Source organism: Dryobates pubescens, chromosome 7, assembly GCF_014839835.1.
Source record: "Dryobates pubescens isolate bDryPub1 chromosome 7, bDryPub1.pri, whole genome shotgun sequence".
NCBI classification, from domain to species: domain Eukaryota; kingdom Metazoa; phylum Chordata; class Aves; order Piciformes; family Picidae; genus Dryobates; species Dryobates pubescens.
In genome coordinates, this window is record NC_071618.1 from 25,134,465 (window position 1) to 25,146,268 (window position 11,804).

The following is an 11,804-nucleotide window of genomic DNA, read 5'->3' on the forward strand; positions in this document are numbered from 1 at the left end:
AATGATCAAGAACATATGAAGAGCTGTATTTGATTTTATTTGCTGGGTGATAACAGAATTCTATCATTTATTGCAGGAGGCCTTTAGAATTGTAAGTTTTTGAGGGCACAGAAATTGGCTCCTCACTTCATTGCAGCACATCTGAAATATAACATGAAAGCTGATGGGGCTGGCTTGGAACATATTAAACTGACTTGTTTCCTAATAACACTGTGAGTGGAGAGCTGTCTGTGTGATTCCTGAGCCACAGAATGACTCACTGCAACTTGCTCTGTTGGAAAGGGGCTTGATGCAAGACCCAGTGCCTTTCCAGAAGCAGGAGGTGGTGCTGTAAGCCTCCTGCACTAGCTCTCTGCAGGCTGACCAGTGACAAATAGAATAATGAATAAAAAGGTAATGAAGGCTATATTTGAAGGCAAGCTGTCATCCTTCAAGTTCAGCTGAACCTAACCAAAAGATGTTTTGAAATGTACCAACCTGATGTACTAGAAATGTGATTTCTAGAAGGCAACAACCACCTCTCTTTCTTTCTAGGCCTATAGGACTAGAATTTATTTCTCATTTCCAGTGTAGTTAAAGTAATGACATTTAAGGTTGATCATTCTGCCCCTCAGTGTTGCCTGAGAATCAGTGTGTTTCCTGAATTCACACTGTTATCAGGATGTCCCTGAAGGTGCAGTCCTTTTCCATGATTTCTCTAGTAACAAGGAGTTTCCATGGCCAATCTATTTGCCTTTTTAAAAGTTTGTAATTTCCTCTATTTGAGCAAGCTGATCTACTTAAAGGTGTTGCTGCTTATTGCAGGGGGCTTAGACTGGATGACCTTTAAGGGTCCATTGCAACCCAAACCATTCTATGATATACTGATTCTATTTGCTCTTCTCCCCTACTTATTGCCTTATTGTCTATGCAGCAGTATTTTTCCAACTATTTTTGCAGTCATGACATAAAATTATTCATTTTAGTGATCCCATGTTTTACAAGTCTTCTAATAACAAGCAAGAGTGTGCCAAAGATGATTTGTCAACAATGGTGACTTTCAATATTATTTGATACTTAAAATATTCTAGGCCTGACACACCAAAAGTAGGTCTTGGCAGCTGCCTGCTGGTTCCAGGTTCTCCTGGATACTTTCCCCTCTATTCCTGCCTAATCTTTCTGTCTTCCCCTCTTATCTCGCCATCTTCCCCTAATCTTCTTATCTGCGTTCAACCTACATACATTCTCTCCTTCTTCATGGATTTCATTATAGGTCCTCCACTTTCTAGGGGAAACTCCAGGAACTTTTTGTACCTTGATCTTCTCTTTGATCAACAACGTGAAGCTAGAACAGGGGAGAAAGCAAATAAAGAGTCTTCTTGCAGGCAAAGGTAAAATCGCAAAGGAGATGGTCCTTGAAAGCTGTCAGTACTCCTCATATCTTGCATATGGCACACTTTTTTATTGGGACATTTATTGTTAAGTGTAGAGCAATTTGTAAGCATGCAAATCAGTAAAATATCCCATTAGTTTCAGAAAGCCAGAGGTCTGTTGAGAGAAACATAAAGTATCTACCCAGCCCATTGTGAGTATGGTTCACAGTCCACTGGAGGCAGTTGGAATCTTTCAATAGGTCTAGGATCAGTTTGGGCAGATTACAAACCCTTGTTTCTCTTGGTTTATCGGCTCTGTTCATAAATACAATAATAGACGCTGTAGAGGAGTCTTGCAGTTTTTGATTACTCCTTGTGAACATAGTTATTTTAAATCTGTGAGTGAAAAATATTAATCCCATAGCAGATCACATTGCTGTTGTGATACACACTTATAGAATCATAGAATTGTTTTGGTTGAAAAAGACCTCTAAGATCATAGAGTCCACCCTTGACCTAATACTACACTGGCCATTAAACCATGTCCTGAAGTGCCATGACTACACAATTCTTGAACACCTCCAGTGATGGTGACTTCCTCTCTTCCTTTGGCAGCCTGTTGCAATGTCTGACCACTCTCTCAGTAAAGAAAATTTTCCTAATATCCAATGTAAACCTCCTCTGGTGAAACTTGAGGCAGAAGAGATCAACACCTACATCACTACAACCTCCTTTCAGGTAATTGTAGAGGGCAACAAGGTCTCCCCTCAGGCTACCCTTCACCAGCTTCACTGCCCTTCTCTGGACATGCTCCAGCACCTCTATGTCCTTCTTGTAGTGAGGAGCCCCAAACTGAGCACAGTACTCAAGCAAGTACATCACTAGTACCAAGTACATGGGCACAATCACTTCCCTATTCCTACTGGTCACACTATTTCTGATACAGGCCTGGATGCTGTGGACACTTTGGCTACCTGAGTACACTTCGGGCTCATGTTCAGACGGCTGTCAACCAGCACCCTGAGATTCTTTTCTGCCAGGAAGCTCTCCAGTCACACTTCCCCAAGCCTGTAGATTTGCACCAAATATGTAGGTGTGCACCAAGAGCAGGATCCACTACCTGGCCTTGTTGAGCATCATGCAAATTACCTCAGCCCATCAATCCAGCCTGTTCAGATCTCTCTGCAGAGTCTTCCTACCTTCAAGCAGATGAGTAGACTCACTCAGTTTGGAGTCATCTACAAACCTACTGAGGGAGCAGTCAATTGCCTAGTCTAGATCATTCATAAAGATATTAAACAGCAGTGGCCCAAATACCAACCACCAACTGGATTCAACTCCATTCACCACCATGCTTTGGGCTCAGCCATCCAGCCAGTTTAGAACTCAGTGAAACATCCACCCATCCAAGCCACCAGCAGCCAGTTTCTCCAGGAACACGCTGTCAAATGCTTTACTAAAGTCCAAATAAACAACATCCATTAACCTTCCCTTCACCCCCTAAGCAGATCAAATTGTCATAGAAGGAGATCAGGCAGGACTTGCCCTTCATGAACTCATGCTGACTGGGCATGATCACCTGGTGCTCTGCACATGCTGCATAATGGCACTCAGGATGATGCGGTCCATGGCCTTGCTTGGCACTGATGTCAGACTGACATATCTTTAGTTCTCCAGGTCCTTCTTCTGGCCCTTCATGTAGACAGGCATCACTTTGGCCAATCTCCAGTCAACTGTGACCACTCCCATTAGCCAGGGCTGCTGGATGGAAAGTGGCTTGGTGAGCACTTTAACCAGCTCCATCAGTACTCGTGTGTGTGTCAGCCAGCCCCATAGATTTGTAGATGTCTAAGTGGTGCAGCAGGTCATCTTGCATTATGGGGGCTTCATTCTGCTTCTCATTTCTGTCTTCCAGATCAAGTGTATGGGTATCTAGGGAAGAACTGGTCTTACTAGTAAAGACTGAGGCAAAGAAGGTATTGAGTGTCTCAGCTCCTTCCTCATCCTTGACTACTACATTTCTCCCCTGAATCCAACAATGAAGAGAGATTCTCTTTGGTCCTCCTTTTGTTCCTAGTATATTTGTAGAAGGATTTCCTGTTCTCTTTAACAGATAAAGCCAAATTAATTTCCAGTTGGCCTTTGTACCTTCAGATTTTCTCCCTGTGTTGTAACCTCATTACAGCTCGGTAGTCCTTCTAGTGGCCTGCCCTTTCTTCCAAAAACCTTAGACTCTCCTTTTCTCCCTAAACAGAAAACAAACCTCTCTACTTATCCAGGATGGCCTTCTTCCCAACTGACTCATCTTTTGGCACATGGGGGATGGCTTGTTCCTTGCCTTTAGACTTGCTTCTCAGTGCCCAGACTTTCTGGATTCCTTGGCCCTTCAGGAAAAAAAATAATGTATTTGAGGTCTTTAGTCATAAGCCTAAAAGGGAGAAGGAGAGAGGGTAAAGCAGAGCTCATTTTCAGGAATATGATATTCAGAGTGGAAGAGAACAAGTAGTCCTGGTGCAATATTTTTTGATTGAAGCATCAATTGTTTGAGAGTCTGTGTAGAAGAGTGAACCTAAAAGAGAATGAACACATTTAATTCTATGAAATAAGGAAGGTATTAGGTAATAGATTGGACTTTATGATCTCTGAGGTCTTTTCCAACCTGGTTGATTCTGTGATTCTATGGTTCAATGTTTTTCAGTAATCATAGAATCAATAAGGTTGGAAAAGACCTCAAAGATCATCAAGTCCAACCTGACACCCAACACCTCATGACTACTAAACCATGACACCAAGTGCCACAGCCAATCCCTTTTTGAACACCTCCAGTGACAGTGACTCCACCACCTCCCTGGGTAGCACATTCCAATGGCTAACAACTATCTCTGTGAAGAACTTTCTCCTCACCTCGAGCCTAAACTTCCCCTGGTGCAGCTTGAACACTATCTAATCAACTAAACCATGGCACCAAGTGCCTCATCCAGTCGCTTCCTAAACACCTCCAGTGATGGTGACTCCACCACCTCCCTGGGCAGCACATTCCAATGGTGAATCACTCTTTCTGTGAAGAAGTTCTTCCTAACATCTAGCTTAAATCTCCCCTGGTGCAGCTTGAGACTGTGTCCTCTTGTTCTGGTGCTGGTTGCCTGGGAGAGGCGACCAACCCCCACCTGGCCACAACCACCCTTCAGGTAGTTGTAGACAGCAGTAAGGTCTCCCCTGAGCCTCTTCTCCAGGCTAAGCAACCCCAGCTCCCTCAGCCTCTCCTCATAGGGCTTGTACTCAAGGCCTCTCACCAGCCTCGTTGCCCTTCTCTTTACACATTCAAGAGTCTCGATGTCCTTCTTAAACTGAGGGGCCCAGAACTGGACACTCAAGGTGTGGCCTAACTAGTGCCAATATTCCATAGCAACTTGAAATGTGGACATAAATAAAATTTAAAGGTCATCACACTGTTGACAATTATTTTCTTTATGGTTTATGTCAGTTCCAAGGTAGTCTTCATGAGTAACTTCAGCTTTTGAGATATCTTTTCCTGATATTGCAGACCAAGAATGGCCATTTTTCTTCTTATCTGGAAATACCACTTGTATTAGTAAAGTTGAAGGCAGTTAGGAAGAATGATATCAAGCAGCTCTAGATTTATCTCCAAACTGAGAAATCCATTAAACAGAGTATCTGCTAATTTCTCAAAGAATTCTCTTCCTTCTTATCAAAGGCTTAGCAAATGTAATCCAGTATTAAGAAAAAGAGATGGAAAAGGTAGATATGAGGTATACTATTTTATGGCTAAATTAAGAAACTTTTGCTTTCCACATCCTAGCAGATGCAGTCTCAATGATTCTGAGGATCTAACTTGGAGTCAGCAGTTTTCAATATGGGTAGAAGATGCACTCAATGCATATCCTAAGAACATGGTGAAAAAGGGGAATTTTATCAGTGTGCTGCTGCATTTCAAAGCTACGATGTTTATTTCTTGATTTATATATAATGAGATGATACAAGTGTCAGAGACTTTGGGAGGGGAAACTAATCAGAAACACTTACACAGACTATAGGACTCAAAAAAAGCCAGCAAATTTATGAATTGAAAACATTTTTGAAGGTAGGAGGGATTTGCATTCATGCTGACAGCTTCTGTATCAAGTGTAGCCCAGTGGGAATTGAAACCGCTGAGATATTAAACCTTGAAAAGAGGGATTTATAATGGAAAGGCTGACAGAACTTTAATTATAGCCAGTAGCACTTTAAGCATACTTAAATGTACTATGTTTTTATAAGGACATTATAAAAACCAGAGGGATAGAGGTCACAGATTAGATTGTGCTGGAGTAACCACTGGAACATCTAAGCCTTTAGGCCACTTTTTTTGCTCATGTTGGCTGACGGAGAGATAAAAAGTCAAATATCTCAGAATCTAGGTAATATTAGACAACAAGATTTCATGTTTTAAAAATTATTTCTCTAACAATATTCAAATACATGGGGCTGGTGGTGGTGTGTTTTTATTTCCTTGTGAATGTGTAATAGTAGTGTCTGCCTTATACAAATACATGAAAAAAATCAAAATAAGGCTAAAGAATCTTTTCCTTAGTCAGACAGTGTTATGTCCAACCCATCTAGTACATTATACACCTAAAAGAAATACACAAGGTTACTAAGAGTCTGATATATTTTTACTTTGTGATTTGTTCATTTTCATAGCTCACACATTTTGAAGGTCTCTGTGTATAATATTGTTAAATACTGTGCTATATGAACAAATTAACTACATATAAACTTCTGGTTTTTAAAGCAACATTTTACACTAGAGAAGGAGCAGTATTGACATCCCTGCTAAATGAACTTCTTTGTGTATAGAGCAATACTGGAGCAAATATCTCAGTCACGGCAGTGGGTTTAGGACATAAGACCTAAAATCAGAAACTAGAAAATTTGTCTCCTGAAGAAGTCACAGTAACCAAAACTATCTCATTAGAAAGGAATAACTTAAGTATCAAATGGACTGAATATCATTATGGTCACAAGGATACTAAAGGACTATAGAAAGTACTTTGAATGAATCAGTATGCATCAACAAATCTAAGTTGTTTTACAAGGTGATTCACAAAATATACATTTATATGACATATTAAAAGGTTAAAATAATATAATAAAAGAAATTGCTTGTGTATAGGTTCATTTTTTCCACTTTCAGCAAGGAATACCAGAGAACAGCTGTCCTCTACACTCATGTAGCCTTTGAGTGATTGGTTTATGTGATGCTACTGTGAGAGAGAAGAAGAATGTGTTCTGGTGAGAATAAGTTCTGTTTCAGTGAGACTTAGGCTGGAGAGCTGGGCAGGGGAAAATGTAATGAAATTCTACAAGGCAAGGGTAGAGTCTTGTACCTGGGAAAGAACAACCCCAGGTATCAGTATAGGTTTGGGACTGACCTACTGGAGAGCAGTGAAAGGGAAAAGGACCTGGGGGTCCTAATGGATGGGAGGTTGACCATGAGCCAGCAATGTGCTCTTGTGGCCAAAAAGGCCAATGGTATTAGAAAGGGTGTGGTCAGTAGGTTGAGAGTGGTTCTCTTCCCCCTCTACACTGCCCTGGTGAAGCCACATCTGGAATATTGTGTCTGGTTCTGGGCCCCTCAATTCAAGAAGGACAGGGAGCTGCTTTGAAGACTCCAGCACAGAGCCACAAAAATGATTAAGGGAGTGGAACATCTCCCTTATGAGGAGAGACTAAGAGAGTTGGGGCTCTTCAGCTTGGAGAAGAGGAGTCTAAGGAGTGACCTCATTAATGTTTATAAATATGTAAAGGGTACCAAGAGGATGGAGCCAGGTTCTTCTTGATGGTGCCCAATGACAAGGGGCAACAGGTGGAAGTCAAGGCATAGGAAGTTCCATGGGAACAGGAGGAAAAGTTTGTGAAAAGCATATGAGACAGAGTCCTCTCTAATCCAAAGACCTTAGGCTAAGACATGCAAAGTTCTTCCCTGACAGAGCAATTTGCCATTGGAATGTGCTGCCCGGGGAGGTGGTGGAGTCACCGTCCCTGGAGGTGTTCAAAAAAGGCTTGGATGTGGCACTTGGAGCCATGGTTTAGTTGTCAGGAGGTGTCGGGTAATAGGTTGGACTTGATGATCTTTGAGGTCTTTTCCAGCCTGGTTGTTTCTGTGATTCTGTGAAAATCAATGTGTGCCACTGCTTTGATAAATGCAGACTGATGATCTCTTGTGATCTAGATAAACAATTTATCATGGTTATTAATAGTGATTGATACCTAATGGTGAGTTATAGCTAATATCACTAATGTTAGCTAGCCTGCAAGTACTTAGCTACCTTATGGTCTCAAGCTCCACCTTTGTATCTTTCCAACCAAAATAATATCTGAACCACTGGTATTTATTTCAGGGAAAAAAAAAGTATTTTCACATAAAAATCAGTACTTATAAATTAAAAATATTCTGTGTTAAGCAGTTTTAATGTCACAGCTTCAAAAGGCAGGAATGTTAATCAAGAAGACCAAGGTACTCATCATTCCAGTGTGTACTTAGATTGTACCCATTATTGTTTCCAACTACTTAGAGATACCAAATAGATAACATAAAAAGCATAGAAATGGAGTCAGGAAATGAGGGATCTAATCAAGAATGCATTAAGGACCAGTTCTTATTCCTTTATTCATTTGTTTATCCATTATTATTACCTTGGAATGGTTAAAAGACACATATGTCTCAGCTCTCCTTATTGGCAGTCAAATTTGAAGTCACAGAATCATAGAATCATAGAATCAGCCAGGTTGGAAAAGACCTCAGAGATCATCAAGTCCAACCTATTACCTAATACCTAACACCTCCTGACAGCTAAACCATGGCTCCAAGGGCCACATCCAAGCCTTTTTGGAACATCTCCAGTGACAGTGACTCCACCACCTCCCTGGGCAGCACATCCCAATGGCCAATCTTTCTCGAAGTCTTTACAGTTTGCTCAGTCTTAGAAGTGTAGAGAATAGAAAACATGTTTTCTTTGCTTTTGACTGCAATAACATTTTGAGTACTGCCTAGCCTCTCTTTTTTTTTCTGAACATAGTGAGTCAGGCTGACTCACATTCCTACTGTCTCTAGACCATGCCACGAAAAAAATGCACACACAGGTTCACAGCACTTTGGCAAAAAGTGTGAGCTGAACCATGAGGGAGTTTGTTGCAAGGCTGGGAGAAATGTAAGCACGCTGGTAATTTGTGAAAGACTTGCAAAATGGAAGAGGGGGAATACAGTCATGGACCAGCTCCACTGTGGACAATCTCCAGGAGACCAGAGACAGACAGGAACATATCACATATGCAAAACATCAAAGAGAAATGTAGATGTGTGATTTCAGGCATACCTAAAGGAATCACAGCATTTAATCTTCACATTTCAAAATGTGAGGGTGGCTCTGTCACTTAGGATAGCAGCCAGTAATCAAATGTGTAGAAGCATGGTATTTCTGAAATTTGCTCCATTTTCTTAGTGCAGCTACAGCCAGCTCATATTCTCCAACCAAACATCCTTTGAAAACAGCACTGCATTGAAAATATATACATTTTAAAACCCTGTCTTTTTGTTTCCTACAATATTCATTGATTTACTTTGTGTGTATCAAATAACATTTTAGGGCACACTGTTGTACATACAGGAAAAGCAGTAAGCATAATGTATAGGCCATGCAGAGTGATTTATTGTGCTGGCTGTTTGCTGAAAAGCTAAGCAAAGGGCTGATCTGATTTATGGTTCTAATTTTGTTTGGTCACAGTATTAATTGCCTTTTTTTTTTGTAGTATGAAAAGATTACTATGAACGATAAACTTCAAAGAATCATTATCTCTGGCATTTGTAAGTGTGCTCAAATTGAGTACTTAATTACAAAATCTCAAATGTGTGGGTTTGGTTTTTTTTTCTATAACTTTCACCTTATTAGGGAAGAGAGATTTTGAATATCTCCCCCATAGAAAATGAGCACAATATTCTATGGCAGCAAACAAAAGTGCAAAACCAACTTGTCTTTAAAAGCTAATGAAAATTATTTGTTACGCAGTTTTCAGCCTTGCAAGATAGAATAGAATAGAATAGAATAAACCAGGTTGGAAGATGTGACGATACTAGAATACAAAGAAATGTGCATTCTGCTTGCAACTGATAAAACCCACTGAGAGCTTACTAAAATAAATTAATGATTAATTTATATAACTACAAATTTCATTTAAATACTAAGAATTTTTTCTGGTTAAAATATATTTATAAGACCAGTAATCTGAGAGAGGGACTGAGAGAAAAACTTCACTGCTATTAAGAGCACAGATATTGGAATTCAATTACATGAATGGTTTGAAACTGTAATCGATTTTATTTTTCAATGGGTGCTCATTTCATATTTAAAAGACATTTGGTACATCTATGTTTGTATGTGTAATTCACATTACATGGGATTAAACCTGCTATCCTAAGCTTCCTGCAGCAAGTAGTTCCTAAGAAAACTTCTCTTTCTAAGTAGTTAATTATTGCAGGATAAATGTCAACTTGCCATCCCATTCTGAGTGACTGCTTAAAATTTGGATTGTTACAAGAAAGCACCATCTGACTGTCAAAGTGGTAGAGGCCATTTCGGGGTTGGGAGCTCAGTTTTGTAACTCAAAAGCCATAGCTGAATCTGCAACATCAGTATCACACAGGTATCACAAACCCAGATATTACAGAGTCCCATGGTAAAGACAAGGGCTAATGGGTACAAGTTGCAACTGGGAAGATTCAGACTGCATGCCAGAAAAAAAAATAATTCAGTATTTGGACTATAAGACATTGCAATAAGCTCCCAAGGGTGGTGATGGATTCCCCTACATTAAACAGTTGCAAGGGCCAGCTTGACAGGGTGCTGGGCCATCTCATTAAACTATATCCTTACCCTGAAAGTTTGGACTAGATGATCCTTGAGGTCCCTTCCACCCTGGTATTCTGTGAATCTATGAAACGTATTGTAACATATTGGTTTTCTTTGGTGTTTCTAATTGGTTGCCCTTGGTGTGCCAGTGAACATGGATCCTGCTATTCTGAACACCTTTCTAGTCAGTGTGCCTAGAGACACACAGATGCACAAAGATTCATGGCTGTCTGTGTAAACTTAACTTTTACAACTGGAAAGGCAAAAAGACCTCTTGGTGTCTCTCTATGTGCGCACACGCGCGCACACACACACATACATATACACTTGTGAATATACCTTGATATACACATATTTACACACATACACTTCTGAGTTTGTTTCTGCTGTGGCACATTGGAAAAGGGAAAACTGAGATATTTTCAAAACAACTCAGATACTACCATTTTATCAGTGTGGGTTTTCCGGAGCCTATCAAGCGACATGTGGATCCCAGACCTGCTGGTCTCAATACAGAGCGCAGAAATACAACCAAGAGCAGTTGCGAGGAGGAGACCACTGCCACAGGGGAGGCAAAATGGCCCAGACTGACGGAGCCAGAGGCTATTAATTGAGACATACTTGAATGTTACAGTTCCACTTTCCCACCACCTGCCTTGTTAAGCCCAACCGATTTATCTTTTTTTGTTGTTCCTTATTATCATGTTGTCTTCTCTACAGAATTCACCTTCCTTTTCTTTCAGACACATTTGTGGTGGGTTAACCTTGGCTAATAGCCAAAATCCCATCTGGGTGCTCATTTATTGTACCTCTTCTGTGGGACAGTGGAAAACACAAGATGAGAAACCTTGTGGATTGCATTGAAAAATAGAAGATCGCTTCCCAGTTACTGTTGTGGGCAAAACAGACTGTTGGGGATAATTAAGTTGTGGCAAAATGAAATGTTCAAGTAGAGGGAAACAAAAGAGAAAAAATAATAAGCTAACACCTTTTTGTCTTCTTGTTTCTAATCTCAAATTCACTCCTTCACTCTTGACTCCTCTAACCACCTTGTGTAGCAGATGATGGGAATCTAGGAAGCCTGTAGTCAGTATGTAGCAGATTCTCACCGACAGTCCTTCCATCCAACATTTTTCCTCTGCTCCAGCTTGGACTCTCCACAAGCTGCAGTCACTTCCTTCCTATAAACCTTTGCTTTCCTCATGTCTCTAGCCATTGTAGATACAATGGTTGTAGAACCCAGAAGCTTCGGGCTTCTCGGAGAAGCGCTTCTAGCTTATAACAAATTGCAACAATATCCACCAAAGATATTTTTTTTGTTACCATGAAGTTTTAAATAGGAACTGAGGCAAGCCCAATAGTGTAAAGCAATGAAAGTAACCTCTCTCTGTCTTACATACCACAAGGTGTAAAGAGAAGTCACTATTTCCACAGTTATTGACAATGAAACAAGCGAAAGACCAAAAAGGTAATTGATTATAATGTTTGATCTGGTTATGATTTTATTAACACATATAGCTGGGAAGAGCCATATTTAAACAGAGAT